This window comes from Choloepus didactylus, chromosome 10 (assembly GCF_015220235.1).
Source record: "Choloepus didactylus isolate mChoDid1 chromosome 10, mChoDid1.pri, whole genome shotgun sequence".
Taxonomy (NCBI): domain Eukaryota; kingdom Metazoa; phylum Chordata; class Mammalia; order Pilosa; family Megalonychidae; genus Choloepus; species Choloepus didactylus.
In genome coordinates, this window is record NC_051316.1 from 14,405,973 (window position 1) to 14,430,183 (window position 24,211).

A 24,211-nucleotide genomic window follows, 5' to 3' on the forward strand; every position below is an offset into this window, starting at 1 on the left:
AGAGTAGATAACATTGATTTCGTTAAGCAAGATTCTACAGAGCCTCATTATGGCAAGAATCTAGTTAGGAATGAAAAATAAGGAGATGGTACTTTTTTTCTATAAATAAATAAATAAATAAATAAATAAATAAATAAATAAAAATAAAACAATTGTTCCCTTTTATGTCCAAAACTGATACGATGTTCAGAAGATGACTCATTCTTTTAACAATTTCCTCTACAAATTAGCAATTTGGAATATGTGTACATAAAAAATGAAAACTGACTTTGGTAAATGTAATTCTTATTGTATGAGTATTTCATTTGTACATTAAATGAAGCCCTTTCAGCTTTTGTTTTACCTGCAACTTTATATTTAATGTATGTTGTGATATTACTTCTTTTAGTGGGCAATTTTCCTTCTCAGTGTAATTTCCCTAATGAACTAATAACTAACTAATCAACTAGTTAAGAACCTCAGATCCTTGGAATCAGTTATATTATTGATGGAGAACTTTGCCAGGTAGCTCTTAAAAATATTATATCTACAAATCTGTCAAAGTTGCAGTTTTACTCAGTCTGCACTATATTATGCCTTTACTAAAATGTGGTAGAATCTGACACACAGATATACTCCTACACTGTGTTAGGGAAAATGTCCATTTTAATATTACTCTTTTGACATTTAAACTTCCTAATACATAGGTTCCAGGTTAAAAGGTGGGCTCATGCTTGGAGTCAGAAAATCATGAAAATGTTTTATTTTATTGTTTAGAAAAGATTTCATTTTCAATCTCTTGCATAAACTGATAGTGTAGTTATGAAGATTCCATTCTGAATGTTTGTAATATTATTTATTTTTTACTAAAAAACAAACTGATAGCTTCATCATTTATGGGAATAATGAAATTTTAATATCATTCATTTAATTAACTAGTTTATTTAATTTCTCATTGATTGCAATAGCCTGAATGAAATCATCTACTTAATTGCCCAGTGCATTTTTGTCCATTGATTATTGGTCCATAGTGTAGGGGAGACACACATGGGGGCTTTCTTCATTTATTTTTTGTACTTTGCAGGGACACAGAATTGTATTGGAAAAATGTTTTGCACCCAACAAGCAATTGATTGACCTATCCTGAAAGATGACTGGTAAATGAAGGGACTTTATTCCTCCATGACAGCTATTGGAGTTCCCAAGGTGGCCTGACACATGGGAAAGAGGATGCCTGGGGTCTGTAGGCTGGGAGGTGGGACTTCTCCACAGGCCACTTCTCTGACCTTGAGGAGGCCTCAGGTATTTTATTTGTGAAATGGTAAATGTTAGACTTCTGACATTAACACTGTTTCTTAACAGAAACTATCTCCCCCACCCCTGCCCTATACAAGGGTCTATTTTTGCCCTGTTAAGATAGGAGTGATACTGGACAAACATGCTGGATTCTCTGCCAGATGTGTTCAAATAACTAATTCCTGCGACACTGGGGTTTCAAAAAGAGAGACTGTTTATTGCTAGGCACAAAGCAGGAGATCAGATGGCCTATTGGCCAAAAATATGTCTTCCTGAACTGCAGTAATTCTGATTATTTTACAGTATCAAAAATGGGCAGCCTGGTCCTGTCATCATGGGACTGAGAAAGCCTTCTTGTCCAAAAGAGGGGAGAGAAATGAAACAAAATAAAGTTTCAGAGGCTGAGAGATTTCAAATAGAGTCAAGAGGTCATTCTGGAGAGTTATATAGATAACCATTAAATAGACATCCCTTTTTAGTTTTTAGTGAATTGGAATAGCTAGAAGGAAATACCTGAAACTGTTGAACTGCAATCCAGTATCCTGGCTCACACTCCCTTTATCCAGTATATGAACAGATGAGTAGAAAAATGGGGACAAAAATTAAATGAGTAATGGTGGGGGATGTTGGAGATGGGATGTTTTGGGTGTTCTTTTTTACTTTCACTTTTATTCTTATTTATTTATTTATTTATTTATTTTTTGGAGTAATGAAAATGTTCAAATATTGATTTGGTGATGAATGTACAACTATATGATGGTACTGTGAATAACTGATTGTACACTTTGGATGATTGTAAGGTATGTGAATATATCTCAATAAAAAGATGGAAAAAAAATTTAAAAAAAAATATGGGCAGGTTTTAGGATAAAGAGCCCAATGGACCCAGAAGATGTAATTACAGGTGATCTCATTGTTGAGCATACAGAGATTGATTACATGCCTAGTCATAGAACATATGTAAGAAAGCAAAAGCCTTAAAAATATGATGATGGGTGTGATTTTTAGTATTATAATGAGGTATAGGTCACTTATGGGTTAAAGTCTAAGCTACTATGCATGTTAGACAGGTCCATTTTGGTTAGATCCAACTAGGGGTGGGTTAGTTCTGGGCTGACTCAAGTCCCTTCATTAATAAACATTAGGGGCTGTTTTTAGTGATCATAAAACTCTAAAGTCAAAAAACTGGATAAAATAGGTACAAGTGAGGGTTAGTCACAAAGTTTTTACCATCATGAGGACACAAGGTAAAGGCTGTACAATCATCATCAGAGATCAAGGCAGCTGGATTACAGTTCAGAGATTTCAGGTATTTCCCTCTGTCTACTCTAATATACCAGAAAGTAAAGAAGGAGCATCTGTATAATGACTTAGTAATCATAATCATCCCTTAAATCCTAACTTCTCTGTTACAGGAGCTGAAACGTGACAATCTTGAGTAACAACAGAAGGCGAGGATTCTGCTTAAATGGTAGTGGTGGGGGTGTTTAAAGCAAGTCAGCTAGTGCAGAGCTCTTCTTTTGCTATTGGATTACAAGTTGGAGTCAAATATGGGTGCCTTGGTTCAAAATGGGGACACTTCTGAAACAGTGGGAGTCTAAACAAGAAGAAAAAAGAGGAGTGGTCATGGGAGCCCCTCTAGAATCTTACTTCCTTTTGCCAACACATACCTAATTGACTAGTGTAAGGGTAAATACAAATCAATATAAGAAAATAATTCTCCCTGATGCAAAAATGGGAAGAGACTCTCCCCCAGTTATGGATTGAACTGTATCCCCCCAAAAGATTTGGTGAATCCTAATCCCCAGCATCTCAGAATATGACCTTATTTGGAACTTCATTGCAGTTGGAAGTAGGCAAGTTAAAATGAGGTCATGATGGAGTGAAGTGGGCCCTTACTCCGATATGTCTGGTGTCCTTATAAGAAGTTCCTGTTGTTTTAAGTCACACAGTGTGGTACTTTGCTAAGGCAGTCTTGGAAATTAAGACACCCCCCACCCTTGCTTTTCTTAAAGCATTTAGTAAATTGGTGATAAAAAATTCTTTCTCTTCCTCTTTGAGATGGATATAAATCTTCTTGAAAAGCTAAATAAGGCTCTTGCTAGTTTTACAACCAGGGAATATGTTTCATAGGACTTGAAACTCTATCTTTGAAACACAATAATCAAGGAAGATAGCAGTCCTATCTTCCAGTCTCCATGAGAAGTTGGGAGTCTGACTTCAGTGGAAGACTGGCTCCAAGTTGCAAAATTCATCTCCTGTTGTAAAGATATGGGAAGTTTAGTTTCCCTTTGGACAAAGGAAACACAAACGGCCACTCCAATGACCAAGGGCTTGTAGGGTGAACTATGTGTGACAAATGGTGCTGTCAAGTCCTGTTGCTTGAGGACTATTTTTATGGTTTATCTTGATGACTAGTTATCATGTTTCTTAAGAACAAGTATGCAGTGAGTTGTATCTGCTAGGTTGTATGAAAGAGTGAGATTTCTTTCTGTTTTTGCAATCTCTTTACCTGTGATACATATCACAGTCTGATTTAACACCTATAATAAAATTGCTTTCTCTTCTACCTTTCTGGAGAGGTTTCCTGGGTGGGCAAGAAATTTTGCTCTTAATTATTTCCCCAACACTAGATAATTGGTAACACTTGAGCATGTGAAGCAGGGTTCTGGAAGCTTTTTCCATAAAGGGCCAGATAGTAAATATTTTAGGTTTGGGGGAGGCAGGAGCTCACATACAGTCTCAGTAGTATGTTCTTTGTTTTGATTTTTTGTTTTCCTTTTTAAACAACGCTTTAAAAAAAAAGGTAAAAAAAAAATCCTTCTTAGCTTGACCCTAATGAGAGATGGTCCCATAGTCTTAGTTCCTTGCTGCACTGATAAAGACCAAGTTAAATCTTACTGTTTCCAGTCATGCCAATCTTTCTGACAAAGGGAGGGTCCATCATCCTGAACAATAAACAGACTTCCAAGTCTTGACCAAATGTCCTCTAGACCAAATGACCAAATGGTTTGCAAACCAAATGTCTGCATTCTAGGCACAATGAAGCAATTTTGTTAACCCAAATGGAGCTAGATTGTGCTCCCTAATCTTTCTCATTTCCAGAAGAATCCATCAATGTCATCTCCCTGTTTTTTCCTTTGTTCCTCCCCAGTCATCCTCTTGTTCTTCCCTAAATTTCTTTGATCCCAATAACATATATATGCGTAACTCTCACAACCCTTCAGGGTGGCAGGTTTGTGAGAGAACGTGGGGTCCCTGTCTCCACCAGCTATTAAATCACTTTCCTTTGTGACCAAAACAGTGTGACGAGTCATTCTTGCCATGTCAGTCAAGGACCCAAGAACTGCAGGGTCCCCTGCAGTAGGTCTAAGATAATACAGAATATCCTTGTTCATTTTTAAATCTCCAAAATAATATTTAATTTCAACATCAAACACCATTCATTATGACAACACATTATTTAATGTGATTAACTTCAGAGTTAATGTAAATGTTAATAAGAATGTAAATATATAAGAAATGTCATAGGTAAGATAAGAAACCTCTGGTTCTTTACTAAGCAAATATCTTCTTACCAAGTTTATCAATCCCTCTTTCTGAAATGCTTATTTTTTTTTTTTTTAAATTCAGTTTTATTGAAATACATTCACACATCATACAATCATCCATGATATGCAATCCACTGTCCACAGTATGATAACATAGTTATGCGTTCATCACCACAATCTATCTCTGAACATTTTCCTTACATCAGAAAGAACCAGAACAAGAATAAAAAATAAAAGTGAAAAAAAAACACCCAAATCATCCCCCCATCCCACCCCATTTGTCCTTTAGTTTTTATCCCCATTCCTCCACTCATCCATACACTAGATAAAGGGGGTGTGATCCACAAGGTCTTCAAAATCACACTGTCACCCCTTGTAATCTACATTATTATATAATTGTCTTCAGGAGTCCAGGCTGCTGGGTTGGAGTTTGGTAGTGTCAGGTATTTACTTCTAGCTATTCCAATACATTAAATCCTAAGAGGTGTTATCTATATAGTGCATAAGAATGTCCACCAGAGTGACCTCTCGACTGCATTTGGAATCTCTCAGCCACTGAAACCATTTTGTCTCATTTTGCATCCCCCTTTTGGTCAAGAAGATACTCTCAGTCCCACGATGCCGGGTCTACATTCATCCCCGGGAGTCATACTCTGCGTTGCCAGGGAGATTTACACCCCTGGGAGTTGGGTCCCACGTAGGGGGGAGGGCAGCGAGTTCACCTGTCGAGATGGCTCAGTTAGAGAGAGAGAGGGCCACATCTGAGCAACAAAGAGGTACTCAGGGGGAGACTCTTAGGCACCATTACATACAACTTTAGACTCTCCTTTGTGGTAATGAGCTTCATAAGGGCAAGGTCCCATGCTCAAGGGCTCAGCACATCAAACCACCAGTCTCAATGTTTGTGACAACATACGCTAGGGGATCAGCATCTCAAAGTTTAGAGATAGGCCTTACAATTCAGGGATAGAGTTAACTGCTGTAAGAGCTTACAATCTAGGTACTATTACAATTATTGTGTCCACGTTAGGCTATGTTCTAAGATTCAATTCTGAGTTTACACATTGTAGTTAGTCCATATTGGTGAGGCATCATTGCTCTCACCATGTTTTCTCCAACACTTTTACTCCTATATATATATTTTCCTACAATTTTATAGACTTATATTCACATACCATACATTTATCCACAGTGTACAATCAGTTGTTCATGGTATCATCATAAAGTTGTACATTTATCACTACAATCAGCATTTGAACATATTGATTACTACAGGAAAAATTGTTTTTTTTTTTTTTTTTTTTTTTTAGCAATAAGAAAAAATGTTAAAAAGAAAAATAACATGTCATACAATATAATATACTACTAAGGACAGCAAATAACACCACTACCAAGAATCCCATATTACTCCCCTATATCCCTTTCTCATATACATTTAGCAATGGCATATTGCCTTTGTTACATTTAATGGAGGTATATTACAATGTTACTGTTGACCATAGACTCCAGTTTGCTTTGATTATGTTTTTTCCTGAATACCATCCCTTTTTCAAATTTCTACATGGTTGACATTCATTTGCTTTCCCACATGCAAAAACATTTTTATATTTGTATATTTAGTAACAGTCATTGGCCACTCCAGTTTTTGCCACGTTATACAGTCCCAGTCTTTATCATCTATCGTTACCTCTGGTGTCATACATTCTCCTATCCCACCTCTTTCAGCTTTACTCACAGACATCTTTGTTCAGTGTACTTACAATACCGTGCTACCATCACACAGCATTATGCTATCTATTTCTGGATCTATGCGATCAATCCTAAACATTCTGTAGTCCTTCAGCATCAAATGGCTGATCTCTGCCCTCTTTCTATCTCCTGGTCGCCTGTTTGTCAGCTTTTAACTCCCAAAGTTTGTTCATTAATATCTGTTCATATTAGTGAGACCATACAGAATCTGTCCTTTTGTTTCTGGCTAACTTCACTCAACATAATGTCCTCAAGGTTCAGCCACATTATTACATGATCCATGTCTTTGTTCTGTCTTACAGCTGCATAATATTCCATCATGTGTATATACCACAGTTTGTTTATCCACTCGTCCTTTGATGGACATTTGGGCTGTTTCCATCTCTTGGCAATTGTGAATAATGCTGCAATAAACATTGGTCTACAAATGTCTGTTTGTGTCTTAAGTTTCAGTTCCTCTGAGTATATACCCAGCAATGGAATAGCTGGGTCATATGGCAAATCTATATTTAGCTTCCTGAGGAACCTCCACACTGTCTTCCAGAGTGGTTGCACCATTCTACATTCCCACCAACAATGAATAAGTGTGCCTCTTTCTCCACATCCTCTCCAGCACTTGTCATTTTCTGTTTTTTGGATAATGGCCATTCTGGTAGGTGTGAGATGATATCTCATTGTGGTTTTGATTTGCATTTCCTTAATAGCCAGTGAAGTTGAGCATTTTTTCATATGCTTTTGAGCCATTTGTATTTCCTCTTCAGAAAAATGTCTGTTCATGTCTTTTGCCCATTTTTTAATTGGATTGTTTGTCTTTCTGGTATTGAGATGCAGGATTCCTTTATATATTCGGGATATTAAACCCTTATCTGATATGTGGTTTCCAAATATCATCTCCCATTGTGTAGGTTGCCTTTTGACTTTTCTGACAAAGTCCTTTGATGTACAAAAGTGTTTAATTTTGAGGAGATCCCATTTGTCTATTTGTTCTTTGGTTGCTCGTGCCTTGGGTGTGAGGTCTAAGAAACCACCTCCTTTCACAAGATCTCTAAGATACTGTCCTACATTTTCTTCTAAGAGTTTTATGGTCTTGGTGCTAATGTTTAGGTCTTTGATCCACTTTGAGTTAATTTTGGAATAAGGTGTGAGATGGACATCCTCTTTCATTCTTTTGGAAATGGATATCCAGTTCTCCAAACACCATTTATTGAACAGGCTGCTCTTTCCCAGTTGCTTTGGCTTCACTGCCTTATCAAAGATCAGTTGTCCATAGATGTGAGGGTCTACTTCTGAACACTCAATTCGATTCCATTGATCAGTATATCTGTCCTGATGCCAGTACCATGCTGTTTTGAGCACTGTAGCTTTGTAATATGCTTCAAAGTCAGGTAGTGTGAGACCTCCCACTTCATTCCTCTTTCTCAAGATATTTTTGGCTATTCGGGGCACCGTACCCTTCCAAATAAATTTAGTTATTGGTTTTTCTATTTCTTTAAAGTAAGTTGTTGGGATTTGAATTGGTATTGCATTGAATCTGTAAATCAGTTTAGGTAAAATTGCCATCTTAACTATATTTAGTCTTCCAATCCATGAACATGGTATGTTCTTCCATTTTTTCAGGTCTTGTTCAATTTCTTTTAGCAGTTTCTTATAGTTTTCGATGTAAAGGTCTTTTGTGTCCTTGGTTAAGTTTATTCCTAAATACTTGATTCTTTTGGTTGCTATTGTAAATGGGATTTTTTTTCTTGATTTCCTCCTCTTGTTGCACATTACTTGTGTATAGGAACACTACAGATTTTTGTGTGTTGATCTTGTAGCCTGCTACTTTGCTGTATTCATTGACTAGTTGTAGTAGCTTTGCTGTAGATTTTTCCGGATTTCCTACATATAGAATCATGTCATCTGCAAATAGTGAAAGTTTTACTTCTTCCTCTCCAATTTGGATGCCTTTTATTTCTTTTTCTTGCCTAATTGCTCTAGCTAGAACTTCCAGCACAATGTTGAATAGCAATGGTGATAGTGGGCATCCCTGTCTTGTTCCTGTTCTTAGAGGAAAAGCTTTCAGTCTCTCCCCATTGAGTGTGATGTTAGCTGTGGGTTTTTCATATATTGCCTTTATCATGTTGAAAAAGTTCCCTTCTATTCCTATCCTTTGAAGTGTTTTCATCAGGAAAGGATGTTGAATTTTGTCAAATGCCTTTTCTGCATCAATCGAGATGATCATGTGGTTCTTCTGCTTTGATTTATTGATGTGGTGTATTACATTAATTGATTTTCTTGTGTTGAACCAGCCTTGCATACCTGGAATAAATCCCACCTGGTCGTGGTGTATAATTCTTTTAATGTGCTGCTGGATTCAATTTGCGAGTATTTTGTTGAGGATTTTTGCATCTATATTCATTAAAGAAATTGGTCTATAATTTTCTTTTTTTGTAGTGTCTTTGCCTGGTTTTGGTATTAGGGTGATGTTGGCTTCATAGAAAGAGTTAGGTAGCTTTCCCTCTTCTTCAATTTTTTTGAAGAGATTGAGCAGGATTGGTACTAATTCGTTCTTGAATGCTTGGTAGAATTCACATGTGAAACCATCTGGTCCTGGGCTTTTCCTTTTTGGGAGCTTTTTGATGACTGACTCAATCTCTTTACTTGTGATTGGTTTGTTGAGGTCATCTATTTCTTCTTGAGTTAATGTTGGTTGTTTATGCTTTTCTAGGAAGTTGTCCATTTCATCTAAGTTGTCTAGTTTATTAGCATATAGTTGCTCATAGTATCTTCTCATTATCTCCTTAATTTCTGCAGGGTCGGTAGTTATATTTCCTTTACCATTTCTGATTGCATTTATTTGCATCTGCTCTCTCTTTTTTTTTGTTAGCCTAGCCAGTGGTCCATCGATTTTATTGATTTTCTCAAAGAACCAACTTCTGGTTTTGTTGATTCTCTCTATTGTTTTCCTGTTCTCAATTGCATTTATTTCTGCTCTAATCTTTGTTATTTCTTCCCTTCTGCTTGCTTTGGGGTTAGTTTGCTGTTCTTTCTCTAATTCCTCCAGGTGAGCAGTTAACTCTTCAATTTTTGCTCTCTCTTCTCTTTTAATATAGGCATTTAGGGCAATAAATTTCCCTCTCAGCACTGCCTTTGCTGCATCCCATAAGTTTTGATAAGTTGTGTTTTCATTGTCATTTGCCTCGAGGTATTTACTAATTTCTCTTGTAATTTCTTCCTTTACCCACTGGTTTTCTAAGAGGGTGTTGTTTAGCCTCCATATGTTTGTGAATTTTATGAACTTCTGCCTTTTATTTATTTCCAACTTCATTCCATTGTGGTCTGAGAAAGTGTTTTGTATAATATCAATATTTTTAAATTTGTTGAGACTTGCTTTGTGACCCAACATGTGGTCTATCCTAGAGAATGTTCCATGAGCACTTGAGAAAAAAGTGTATCCTGCTGTTGTTGGGTGTAGTGTTCTATAAATGTCTGTCAAGTCTAGTTCATTTATCATACAATTCAACATCTCTGTTTCTTTAGTGATCCTCTGTCTAGATGTTCTATCCATTGATGAGAGTGGTGTATTGAAGTCTCCAACTATTATTGTAGAGGTATCTATTTCTCCTTTCAGTGATCGCAGTGTTTGCCTCATGAATTTTGGGGCATTCTGGTTTGGTGCATAAATATTTATGACTGTTATGTTTTCTTGATGAATTGACCCTTTTATTAATATATAGTGTCCTTCTTTGTCTCTTTTAATTGTTTCACTTTTGAAGTCTAACTTGTCTGATATTAATATAGCTACTCCCGCTTTTTTCTGGTTGTTGTTTGCATGAAATATCTTTTTCCAACCTTTCACTTTCAGTCTATGTTTGTCCTTGTGTCTAAAGTGAGTTTCTTGTAGACAGCATATAGATGGGTCCTGTTTTTTAATCCATTCTGCCAGTCTGTGTCTTTTTATTGGGGAGTTTAATCCATTTACATTTAGTGTTATTACTGTAAGGGCAGTACTTTCTACTACCATTTTGTTTTTTGGAATTTATATGTCATATCTTATTTTTTCCTCTCTTTTTACCTTTCCTGATAATCTTCATTTCTGCACTCTTCTCCAACTCTCTCTCTCCTGTCTTTTCCTATCAGCCTGTAGCACTCCCTTTAGTATTTCTTGTAGTGCTGGTCTCTTATTCACAAACTCTGTCAGTGTCTGTTTGTCTGAAAATGTTTTAATCTCTCCCTCATTTTTGAAGGAAAGTTTTGCTGGATATAGAATTCTTGGTTGGCAGTTTTTCTCTTTCAGTATCTTAAATATATCATGCCACTGTCTTCTTGCCTCCATGGTTTCTGCAGAGAAATCTGTACATAGTCTTATTGACTTTCCCTTGTATGTGATGGATTGCTTTTCTCTTGCTGCTTTCAGAATCCTCTCTTTGTCTTTGACATTGGACAATCTGACCAGTAAGTGTCTTGGAGTAGGTCTATTGGGATCTATTCTATTTGGGGTACGTTGTACTTCTTGAATCTCTAATTTTCTGTCTTTTATAAGAGTTGGGAAATTTTCAGTGAATATATCTTCTATTACTCTTTCTGCCCCTTTTCCCTTCTCTTCTCCTTCTGGGATACCCATAACACGTATATTTGTGCGTTTCATGTTGTCACTCAGCTCCCTAAGACCCTGCTCATATTTTTCCATTTTTTTCACCAGCTGTTCTTTTGTGTGTATGAATTCGAATGACCTGTCTTCCAGTTCACTGATCCTTTCTTCTGCCTGTTCAAATCTACTGTTGTGTCCCTCCATTGTGTTTTTCATCTCCTCCATTGTGGCCTTCATTCCCATGAGTTCTGCCATTTGTTTTTTTAAGTTTATGAATTCTTCTTTATGGTCAGCCAGTGTCTTCTTTATATCCTTCAGCTCTTTTGCTATATCTTCCTTCATTTCATCAAATTTATTTAGCATTAGTTGCCTCCACTCCTGTGTCTCAGCTGAGCTATTAGTTTGTTCCTTTGGCTGGTCCATGTTTTCGTGTTTCCTGGTATGGCTTGTTATCTTAAGTTGTCTAGGCATCTGATTCTCTTGATTAGTTTATTTTGGAGCTTGTTTTCTGTCTTTTACCTAGTGGTTTTCTTGTTGGTTGGCTTTGTTCTCTGGCCTCTGTTATTCAGTTCAACTTATTCTAGACCTCTAACTTAGGTTCTATTTAGTTGATCACAATTTTTCCCCTCTTGTTTTTTCTGTTTCTTGCTCTGCCTCTATGTAACCTTTTTGTGAGTGGGTCTCCTTGGATATGGTCGACCCTAGTCAGATTTTCCCAGTCTAGTGAGGCCCAGGTCTCATTGGGAGGGTATGGAGTTTTCCTGAGAATGAGACCCTCCTATGAGGCCTTTAGAATTGGTGCTTTTCCTCTCCTGTCCAGCAGGTGGCGCTGGCCAGCCCGCAGCTCCCCCACCAGTGTAAGGAGGTATGGAGCCTTTAGTTCTCCTGGTGACTCTGAGCCTGTCAGGGGCCTGGCTGACTGAAGCTGGAATCTGAATTCCAGCCCCTGGGGTCTGAATTCCCAGAAGGAGGACTGCCAGTTGAGCTGGGCCTCCCTCCACTCTCCCAATCCTCAGACCTCCAGTTGTCTCTCAGGGACACTATTCCCTTCTCCTCTCTCCTCTTTGGGGCCTCTCAAGGTAGATTCCTTGGTCAGCCTGAGTTACCAATTAAAGATGGAGCTGGAGGCCTTCAGTAGTGAATACGGAATTCAAAGACACTGTGGGTACTCTGTCTCCTCTCAAGCCCAGCCTAGTCCCTCAACCTGGGCTTTCCGATAGAAAATAACCACATATATTACTTTTTTTTTTTTTTTTTTGTTCAAAATAAAATTAACTTTATTTTTTTTCTAGTACACTCGTGAAGACACAATTTTTAAACTTCCATAACAAGACAGTTTGGCATATAAATATTGCCTTATATCTACTTTGCAGTAACTTAGTAATGTCATTTCCTTTCCCCTTAGAATTATTTCTGGATTCTACCATTGTTAATGGTTCTCACCATAACAGAATATGAACACTTTCCACAGGGATTAATATAAAGACATTATCAGTCTGACCTTTTAATGCAAAGGTTTTTAACCTAGGGTACAGTGCCCTCAGGGATGAAAATAGAATTCAGGGTGTTTGTGACCGATAATGAGTAAATAAAAATCATTATCTATTTTTTGTATCACATCTTTATTTTTTCATTTGGCTACCTGAAATTTAGAATTTCCTTCAATTACAAATGTAGGTAACAGCCTATTCTAATTTTCGTGGTTCCTCTGACTTTGACAATAAAGAAACCGTAGATATTTTCATATCACATTATACTTTTCACAAATTTCTGTGATCACCACTTTGAAATTCTAGTAGACCTGCCACGTGCTCTTGTTATTTTCATTGTTAACAGATGAGAACATATATTACTGTATCACAAATTCTTAAAATATTTTGATAATTACTTTGTATTTCTGTGTATTTTCCTTCTATGCATTACAAGGCATTTTTCTGAGAAGGGGCACTAGGCTTCACCAGATGGTCAGAAGGGTCAATAGCATAGAAAACGTTCAGAATCCTGAGTTAATGGTTATTGGTTTTAGAAGATATTTTTTCCCAATACAATGTAGATTTGGCTTTTGGAGTTAAGAACTATCGAAGAGTCACTTTCATTGAACGGCCTTTCCAGCTCTACGTACAAAACTATCTAAGTAAAATAGCAGATAATGCTATTAAGCCATCTTTTTGTCGTGTTTACAAACATTCTAGTAGCAAAGTTGAGCTTTTATTGAGCCCATTCCTGCTTTTCAACAATACTGCAGATTGTAAAAGTTTGTAACCCAGTAAAGAGATGATGTATTCAAAGTTGCCTGTATTATGGAAACCGAACCCATATTTAAAAGATAAGGGAGAAGAGGTAAATTAAATAATATTCCCCAGGCCCGCTACTTGAGATTGAGTACATTCAGCCTGCCTTTTACGAGGATCTTTTCAATTTGCTTAAAACCAATTATTATCAATGTAAAAGTTCATACTTAATTTACTTCTTTCGTTTGCCAGTACCTTTTACAAAGTTACATTGGAAGAATGCAGTTGGTATATGAATTAGCCAAGAGGTGAGAGTCATCCAGAATCATAGAATGATATCCAAAGTACTGGAGATTTCTTGGCACAGTTTCAGTTCTGACTCTCAAGTCATGGTGGCATTTCCTTCTGTATCTTTAATCTTCTCTTTTTGCTTATAAATGGCCAATGTTTGGTGTTCATGTAACATCTCTGACATTTTTTGAACTCTTCTTTGCTGCTGCCCATTACTTTAATTAAAATGTGACACGGAGACATCAAATGAACACATGCTGTTGGGAAAATGTTGCCTACTAATGCATGCCACACCAATTTAGAGTCTGGTCTCAAGACAACTTGCGGTCGCAGTTGATTCGTCTGGGGGGGGGGGGCGGCCGGTTGCTGAACCCTCGGCTCTCGGCGTTGCTCAGAGGGTACCGGCGGCGGGGGCTCTTTCCCGGAGGCGAGGGCGAGGCGGGGGACTGGGCCCGGTCCCCGGCGGAGGCGTGCAAGGTGTGGAGGGCGGCGAGAAGGAACAGGCAGGACACGGTTCGGAGAGGTCCGCTAAGGGATGAGGGAAGGGGAAGGTTGGGGAGGGGAAAAAGGGTTGACGGTGGCTCAGCGAGGCTGGAGCTCAGCGTTGGTGTGGCGCCCGGGCGCTCGACAGGGGCCTTGCTGCTAGCGGGATGGACGAGGGTGGCGACGCTGAGGAGGGTCAGCTTCTTCAGTGGAGGCAAGTTGTTGATACTGGACTTGCACAAATGATGAGAGGACAGCATTGGTACTGGCCTGGCTTTTAGCAAGTTGGCGAAGTCTGCGGATAACCCAGGGTCCTTGCAGGCGAGGAGAAGGGGAGCTGGAGAGGCGTCCGGGCGAGCGGGTGGTGTACTGGATCGCTGCGTGCAGAGGACCTGCCCCACGTTGGGCGCCAGTTGCGGTCGCAGTTGATTCGTCTGGGGGGGGGGGGGGGCGGCCGGTTGCTGAACCCTCGGCTCTCGGCGTTGCTCAGAGGGTACCGGCGGCGGGGGCTCTTTCCCGGAGGCGAGGGCGAGGCGGGGGACTGGGCCCGGTCCCCGGCGGAGGCGTGCAAGGTGTGGAGGGCGGCGAGAAGGAACAGGCAGGACACGGTTCTTTGAGGGTGGAGAAGCCGAGAGAGAGAGAGCCATATATTACTTTTAGATAAAAAAAAAAAAGTAGAAAAGAAATCAAGAAAAAGAAAAAAGGGAAAAAAAAAAGAGTCTCTTTTAAATGTCTTTCCCCAGCCTGGAAGTTTTGTCAGTGTCAGAATAGAGCATTTAAAGATAAGCTTTGGGCTATTGTCTGATAATTACTCTCCAACCCCTTCAGTTCCACCCCTGCCAGGGGCTATTGAAATGCAAAGAGATAAGGGATCAGTGAGAAGCCAGAAGGGACAAAATGTAAGGGAAAAAAAAATGGCTTTTTTGGAGTCTGGGAATGGGTGCCCGCTTTTACGTGCCCCCACTTCTCGGAGCCCAGCCCTTCTTTAGCACCCCAGCTCCCAAAGTTAGTTAATTAATTTGTTAATTAATTCTGCAGTTGAGGCTGGTTTGAGCCTCCCTTCTTGCCCTCAGCAGATTGCTGCTTTTTGGTTTTTTTCCCCCCCTTTCAGGGAGCCGGCAGCAAGACAGTCTGTGAGGTCTGGGTGGGGAGGGGCGCCAGACCCCTGGTCCGGGGAACTTACAATGTTCGCTGCGATCTCAGCTTTTCCTCCAATTCCAAACTTGAGTCCAATGTGTGACTGGTTCTGAAATGCTTATTTTTGATAGATTCAGTGGAAGCAAGAAAAGCTAACATTTGAAATGCACTAAACTGTGGGCAGTGGGACAGGTTTTTATTCTCCCATTGGCAGACTTTTGTCTTAGGTGATACATATACTATGATATTTGGTAATTAAATTTGAGAAATAACTTTAAATACAATTAACAATTTATTATGGTGATTATTTAAAGACAATAGCATTTTTATTCATGTGTCATTATCATAAATTAAATTCTTCCATTAAGGAAGGGCAGCTTAATCTTTTCTTAGGTACTGAAGATCAAAATTGGTAATCTAATATACATTAATTTCTCAAATATATTTAAAATTTATAATTTTTTTGGTTGCATATGGAGTGAAAATTTTGAGTTCAAACTGGAGAAACATTTTCATTATTTTGCAAAGTTTACAAAATGCTATGCCTCTTTCCATATGATAATTTTAACATTCTTAGCATTCTTCAGCCTGTTAGAGATCCAGTATAACGATTTATGCCAAAAATAATACTTTGTCACCCCAGGTCACCATATAGATTTCAAGAGAACAGGCATTTAGAAGGTTTTAAGAAATTTAAGTGGCACAATATTTCCTGTTTTTCTTAGAACATATTTTTTTTCTTTATAAATATTTGTTGTGGTTTTGAAAATACTCAAAAGCAACTCTGGCCTTCAGGTTTATTCTGTTTGGCTGGCACAGTAGAGTTTGGCCAACATTTAAAACTCAGATTTCTCAGAATAATCCAGATTTCCAGCTCCTCATGAAAAATTAGATGATCTGGCCATCCTGGGTGGGCATCCCTTCTGGGTAGAGCTGCCCCCTTTAAAAAAGCCAATGGTCCCTGCCCAGTTCTATTCGCTACTTACCTGTCCATGCAGAGTTTTGAGTCTGAGTTTCTCACTAAGACTCAAGCAACTTCACTGTCTTTGCATATAATTAACAATCCAGTTAATCAGGCAGAAGCAGAATTACAGCATTTGAGACACATAGACATTGTAATGGATTTACAAGCCATTAACGATAGCTATTAGGTTGGCTCTTAAATATCTTGCTCAGGAAAGCCATCTTTGATCTCCTCTCTCTTTTTGGTCTTTGGAATGTTCCCACCTCACAGATTATCACACACTCCATTTTTTAGCCTCCTGCCCACCCAAATAGAATTAGTCTCGTGAGTCTCCAAACTTATTTTCCTCCTGGCAAGTATAATCTGGAGCCCTAAACATTTAATTCAAGGCAGAAGATCTAACCTTGGAATTCCTGCCATAGACAGACCTGGCCAGCAATAGTCAAGGACAGACAACCCTTAAACATAGCAACTGCTACTGCACTTCTGCCAAAGACATATTTTCCCCCCATAAATTTCACTCTCAGGGATTGCCAGTTAAGTCTAAGGTCAGGGTGATGATAGTGAAGTCCTCACAACAAGTTTCTTTGGAAATTTACAACTGGAACAAGAAACTTATATTCTGTGGAATAGATATCAGTGACTTACTGGCTGCTGTGTTTTTCCTGTCATTGTGGTTGTGGCTGCTGTAACAAATAAACAAACTCTATGGCATAAGACAACAGAAATTCATTCTCTCACAGTTCTGGAGGCCAGACTTCCAAAATTGAGGTGTCACTGGGCTGAGGTTGAGGTGTAGCAGGACCATACTTCTCCAGGGGCTGCAGGGGAGAATCCATTCCTTGCTTTTCTGGCTTCTGGTGGCGGCCAGCGTTCTTGACTTGTGGCCACATCACTCCAACCCCTGCCTCTATGACCACATTGCCTCCTTCTCTTCTGCATGTGTCAAATATCCCCCTGCCGCCTTCTTATATGGATGTAACATGATGTGATATGATGGTATTTGTAGTCCACCATGTGTACTTATGGTCCACCCGGATATTCCAGGAGACTCTCCCCATCTCAAGATTCTTAATCACATTTGCAAAGATCCTTTTTTCCAAATAAGGTAATGTTTATAGGTTCCAGAGATAAGGACCTGATATCTTTGGGGCCACCAAGTCCTCTACAGACACCAAACACACCAACCACCAATCCAGTGTCTAATCTTTAAGGGGGCTTAAAACAAACATTGCTGTGAGGGTAGAATAATGCTAAACAATTCTAAGGGTTTGGTCATCTCCTTTTCTCATTTGTGACCCATGTTGTTTTTTAAACCTATGCTAGTTATGATAGATTTCTAGCATTCCATAGTAATGAATTCTTCAGAATAATACCTAAAGCAATTGTCCAAGAGCTATCATTTTTGTAGTATAAGGTTTAGAAACATGAAAAGTGGTAGGAAGAAGGTTTTCAAAGGACACAAAAGAAAATAGACAGGAGAAAAATGTTTAATAACAAATGCAGCATCATTTTTCATATTTTGATACTCTGCATATCATATTTGATAATGCTATGGTATTTGAGAGTATATTTATTTCTGTAGAATATATATTATATGCATATACTGAAGCAATAAGTGCTTTTGATGATTTTTATATCATAATTATGTTTAGTTTTATTTGTGACATAGATCAATACGTACATTTAGAAAAACAATTTTATGAAAGAATGTGCATGCACCTTATCATAGCTTAAGAAATTAAATATCAATTATTTTTCATCCACCAAGGGAAATACTAGTCTAAATTTTGTGTTAATTATTCCTAGTTTTTTATAAATTTATGATCTATGTATGATTCTTTAATAATACACTGTTTTATTTTTCTTCTTTTTAAAAACTTTATTTTGAAAAAATATTAATTCTGTGATATTTTTTAACTGCTATCACTCAACTTATGTTTTTGAGATTCAACCATGTTAATAAATGTAGCTAATGTCCTTAATTTCATTGCCATAAGGTATTCCACTGAATATATACACATTTTATTCATCCATTCTTCTGTCTCATTTGACTGCTTTTGGGCACTTTGAGTTTTTCTTTCTTTTTTTTTTTGCTGGTATCAAAATTGCTTCCCCAAATATTCCAGTTCATGACTCCTTTTCCCAGTGACTTGAATTATTCTTATTCTCAGCCATTCAATGAAGAATTCTTCTCATTCTATTCAACTGAGTTTACCAGTTTGATTAGTGAGTTCAGGAAAACAATGGATATAACTTGTCTTTTTAGCAGACAGGCTGGTGGCTGAATTGAACTGATACACATATACCCTCGTTGGTCATGTCCATTGTGAGTATAGACATGGCCTCTTATTCAGCTAATATTTATGCCCTAGCACCAGAGTGACAGAGTTGTTATATCTCTTAGAGACCACATGGTCAGTTTTCAGTTGAATTGTGTCCCCCAAAGAAATGTTGAAATCTCAACTCCCAGTAATTTATAATACGACCTTATGTGGAAATAGGGTCGCTGCAGGTGGAATTAGTTAAATTAAGATGAAGTCATACTAAAGTAGGGCAAGCCCTTCATCCAGTGTGACTGGTGTCCTTGTAAGAAGAGGGGAAGAGGCACAGACAACAGAAAAGGCGACCATGTGACAACAGAAGCAGAGACTGAAGGGTTGCGGCTACAAGCCAAGGAATGTTAAAGACTGTGGACATCCACCAGAAGCTGGAAGATTCAAGGAATGAATCTCTCATACAGGTTCCAGTGGGAGCCTGGCCCTGCCAACACCTTGGTTTTGGATGTCTAGCTTCCAGAACTCTGAGAAAATAAGTTCCTGTTTTTTAAGCCACCATGTTTGTGGTAATTTATTACATTGGCAGGTCAGAAAACCTATGATAGTATAGTGATGAAGTCTTACCCTGATATTCCATTTCTGGTACCGTAACTTTTGGTGACAATTTATCTTATTATCTTCAGACCTGCTTAACTCACTGACACCCACAATAGTAATGGACACATTTCATTAATTCAGCAGGAGGCTGTGTCTTTATCTCTGAGCTTCCTTCCCAACATACAGGCTGTGATGAACAACTTCTGGAGACAGGTAGTCCTAGAATATAATAGTTAATATATGTATTGGATTAATTCATTTCAGTCCTTATCCCAATGTCCTTAGTTCTTAATGAGGTACAGTAGAAGTCACTTGTGGAGATATACAAAGTTTTCTCTAACTCTAGCTCATTCTTCAAAGATTTATTTTTATCATCTGAACTCTGAGTTTTTTAAAAAAATAACTCATTTAAAAACCATGTTTTTAAAAAACAATAAATGAAAGGCTTCAGAGCACAAACATTTTAAATATGATGATATTAAATTTGAAACTTCAAAGTCTCTATGAAGTTATGTATAAGGTTTCAATATCCTTGAAATGGTTTTAAATATGATGGAGGCTTCTACTCCAGGAATCTAAGATGAGAGTATTAAAGTATTAATAGGATATGGCCTCAGTTATTAATATACAAATCTGAATAAAACAACTTGTTCTTATAAAAATTCTAAGGGGAAAAAATCATCATGAATTGTATAAGAGTTAAGAAAATGCCCAATCTTCATTTCCTACTGTTTGAAATTGTACCAGTGATTGATAACCATGAAAAAGGAAAGATAAAAGCAGAATGCATTACAGTACAGTATAGTAGGTGAATTTTATACTTCATTACTTTTTCACTTTTATTTAAAAAGTGGAACATTATGAAGAGAATGCAAACTCCAGATTATAAATGGAATATGGTAAGTTTTTAATATTTAAATGACTGTAGAAATAATTTAAGAGAAAAAAACAAGTAAGATGTACGTCATGAGTTAGAAAAAAGAGTACTTCTGTATTCAATATCAATGTGGTGTCTTTTCATGAGGCAATGATTAAGTTAAAATTTAAAAAGCCAAAATTTCATCGTATAAAATTATAAAATTAACTTCATGATGCTTTTGTATTAAACCACTGTGAAATGAGGTGACTCATAATTTATATTAAAATAAAATATTTAATTAATAAATGTCTTGCTATTGTATTCTATGTCAACATAACTCATCCCCAATAGAGTTGCCTTTCAATGTAGTGTGCACTTTCATCTTTTATGTTATTTACTTTACAGCACAAAGTCTAAGTTCCATTTCATGAGCTAGGCATTGAAACTTAGATGTGGGTGGCAGAGGGCCCAAAGTCACCATTTTCCTAGATGCTTTGACTGATGTGACTATAATGCAAATACCGCTTGATTTAGATGAAAGTCATTTCCTTGCTCATTGCTCTTATAAGAGCAATGGTTTCCTGCAAATCACCAGGGAATAAAAGAAAACTGCTTCCTATGTATTGCCATTTGTAATTTGGGTGAAACTAGATGGCTGCAATTGGATTTTTAATGTTTAATTTTGGAAAAAAAATCAAATGTGTATTTTATTTCTGTTTATTCAGGAGTAGTCTATATGCTATTAAAAATAACATTATGTTTTATGTCATAACATTGTGGTAGTTTGGGTTTTTTTGGGTGCAATTGTTAAGACATTAATTTTGGAAAATAACTCTTGGTTATATATTTGACTGGAGCACCAAATGACAAATGATTATTTACAAAGCTAATCTAGCTATCCCAGGAAGTCATATTAATACTTGTTTTTGATATTCTTAAACATAGATACACACATGCACACGCATATTCGCACATACATAACTCCAGCACTTAAATACTTATATACAATATTTAACATACTGTTTAAATGAGTGCGGTTCCCCAACTACATTTTTGTGTAAATACTGCCTTTTTTTTAACTTAAATAAATTTGGCAAGTCCTAATAATGCCTGTAATTGAATTTCTCATTTTAATTTCATTTGCATTTTAATTTCTATCACTTACACGTGTAATGCTGAAAAGCATTACATTTCTTAAATGAGATTTTAAAAAAGAAACCAAGTTATCCTTAAATTAAATGATCAGTAACTCCAGTTTGAAGACTTTTAAATCTTAACTTCTCATCTTTCTTTTTTTTTTCCCCATATTAATGACCCTAGCATTGGTATGGTACATTTGTTACTGTTTATGAGAGAATACTAAAACATTACTGTTAACTATAGTTCATAATTTAGAATAGGTTTACTTTTTCCCATATACCAGTCTGTTACTAACTCCTTGTAATACACGTATATGTCTTCTAGCTCATTTTTGTATTCATTCTATTAATCACAGTCATCGTTTACCATAGAGTCCGCTGTGTTATACAGTCCTGTGTTTTATCCTGTCTTTCCTTCTAAACTTCCCATTTCAACCATAATCACACACATAATTAAGTGCTGTTAATTACACCCAACATAATTTGCTACCATCACCTCTATCCATTTCCAAACATTTAAATTCAACCTAGTTAACAATTCTGCACACATTAACTGCTCCAAATTCTCTACCCTCATTCTTTATTCTGGTAACTTAAGATTTTAACTCTATTGGTTTACTTATTCAAATTAGCTGACACTAGTGAGATCATACAATATTCGCCCTTTTGTTTCTTTTTTTTAAAATATTCATTTTATTGAGATATATTCACATACCACACAATCATACAAAACAAATCGTACATTTGATTGTTCACAGTACCATTACATAGTTGTACATTCATCACCAAAATCAATCCCTGACACCTTCATTAGCACACACACAAAAATAACAAGAATAATAATTAAAGTGAAAAAGAGCAATTGAAGTAAAAAAGAACACTGGGTACCTTTGTCTGTCTGTTTGTTTGTTTCCTTCCCCTATTTTCCTACTCCTCCATTCATAAACTAGACAAAGGGGAGTGTGGTCCTTATGGCTTTCCCAATCCCATTGTCACCCCTCAAAAGCTACATTTTTATACAATTGTCTTCAAGATTCATGGGTTCTGGGTTGTAGTTTGATAGTTTCAGGTATCTACCACCAGCTACCCCAATTCATTAGAACCTAAAAAGGGTTGTCTATACTGTGCATAAGAGTGCCCACCAGAGTGACCTCTCAGCTCCTTTTGGAATCTCTCTGCCACTGAAGCTTATTTCATTTCCTTTCACATCACCCTTTTGGTCAAGATGTTCTCCATTCCATGATGCCAGGCCTACATTCCTTCCCGGGAGTCATATTCCATGTTGCCAGGAAGTTTCACTCCCCTGGGTGTCTGATCCCATGTAGGGGGGAGGGCAGTGATTTCACCTGCCAAGTTGGCTTAGCTAGAGAGACAGGGCCACATCTGAGCAACAAAGAGGCATTCGGGACGAGTTTCTTAGGCAAAATTATAGGGAGGCCTAGCCTCTCCTTTGCAGCAACAGTCTTCCCAAGGCCAAGTCCTCTGGTAGAGGGCTCAACCCATCAAACCACCAGTCCCGCATGTCTGTGAGCATGTTAGCAACCATCGACGTGGGGCAGGCCAATACCCCTGCATTCTCCACCAGCTCCTCAAGGGGGCTCTGCATATTTTTTTCCTTGTTTTTTTTCTTAAACTTTTTTTTTAAATCAACTGTATGAAAAATAAAAAAAAAATTTAAAAAAACATACAATAAAAGAACATTTCAAAGAGACCATAACAAGGAAGTAAGAAATACACAAAGTAAGATAACTACTTTACTTTCAACATGTTCCTACTCTACCCCAAGAAAGTAACCTAATATAGCAAAATTTCTGTGAATTTGTTCCTACTATACCCATCACAAATTAACAGACCATAGTCATTCCTGGGCATTCCCAGAATGTTAAATTTACCCACAATAGCTTATCTATTCTTATTGGATTATTGTTCCCCCTACCTTAATTGCTCTCTATCACTAGTTCCCCTACATTCTACATAATAAACCATTTGTTTTACATTTTTCAAAGTTCACATTAGTGGTAGCATATAATATTTCTTTTTTTTGTGCCTGGCTTATTTTGCTCAGCATTATGTCTTCAAGGTTCATCCATGTTGTCATGTGTTTCACAACATCGTTCCTTCTTACTGCCGTGTAGTATTCCATCATGTGTATATACCACCTTTTATTTATCCACTCATCTGTTGAAGGACATTTGGGTTGTTTCCATCTCTTGGCAAATGTGAATAATGCTGCTATGAGCATTGGTGTGCAGATATCTGTTCATGTCACTGCTTTCCAATCTTCTGGGTATATACCGAGAATTGCAATCGCTGGATCGAATGGTAACTCTGTATCTAGTTTTCTAAGGAACTGCCAGACTGACTTCCAGAGTGGCTGAACCATTATACAGTCCCACCAACAATGAATAAGAGTTCCAATTTCTCCACATCCCCTCCAGCATTTGTAGTTTCCTGTTTGTTTAATGGCAGCCATTCTAATCGGTGTGAGATGGTATCTCATTGTGGTCTTAATTTACATCTCTCTAATAGCTAGTGAAGCTGAACATTTTTTCATGTGTTTCTTGGCCATTTGTATTTCCTCTTCAGAGAACTGTCTTTTCACATCTTTTGCCCATTTTATAATTGGGCTGTCTGAATTATCGTCATTGAGTTGTAGGATTTCTTTATATATGCAAGATATCAGTCTTTTGTCAGATACATTGTTTCCAAAAATTTTTTCCCAATGAGTTGGCTGACTCTTTAACTTTTTGAGAAATTCCTTTGAGGTACAGAAGCTTCTAAGCTTGAGGAGTTACCATTTATCTATTTTTTCTTTTGTCACTTGTGCTTTGGGTGTAAAGTCTAGGAAGTGGCCACCTAATACAACGTCTTGAAGATGTTTTCCTACATTATCTTCTAGGAGTTTTATGGTACTTTCTTTTATATTGAGATCTTTGGTTCATTTTGAGTTAATTTTTGTGTAGAGTGTGAGGTAGGGGTCCTCTTTCATTCTTTTGGATGTGGATATCCAATTCTCCCAGCCCCATTTGTTGAAAAGACCATTATGACCCAGTTCAGTGACTTTGGGGGCCTTATCAAAGATCAGT

General features: G+C 37.5%; 1 long non-coding RNA gene across 2 annotated transcripts in view; it reads right to left on the reverse strand.

Moving 5' to 3' along the window:
* Nucleotides 1–24,211, reverse strand: part of LOC119505744 — a 310,630-nt gene that overhangs the window by 175,584 nt on the left and 110,835 nt on the right. The window contains exons 4-5 of one of the 2 annotated variants that reach the window (XR_005210811.1): nt 19,155–19,346; nt 3,468–3,533 (exon numbers count right to left, since the gene is read on the reverse strand). The exons of the other annotated variant lie outside the window; for it this stretch is intronic. This is a non-coding gene — a long non-coding RNA (uncharacterized LOC119505744). Of the gene's footprint in view, nt 1–3,467; nt 3,534–19,154; nt 19,347–24,211 lie in introns of those variants that run through there. 2 annotated transcript variants of the gene reach the window in all.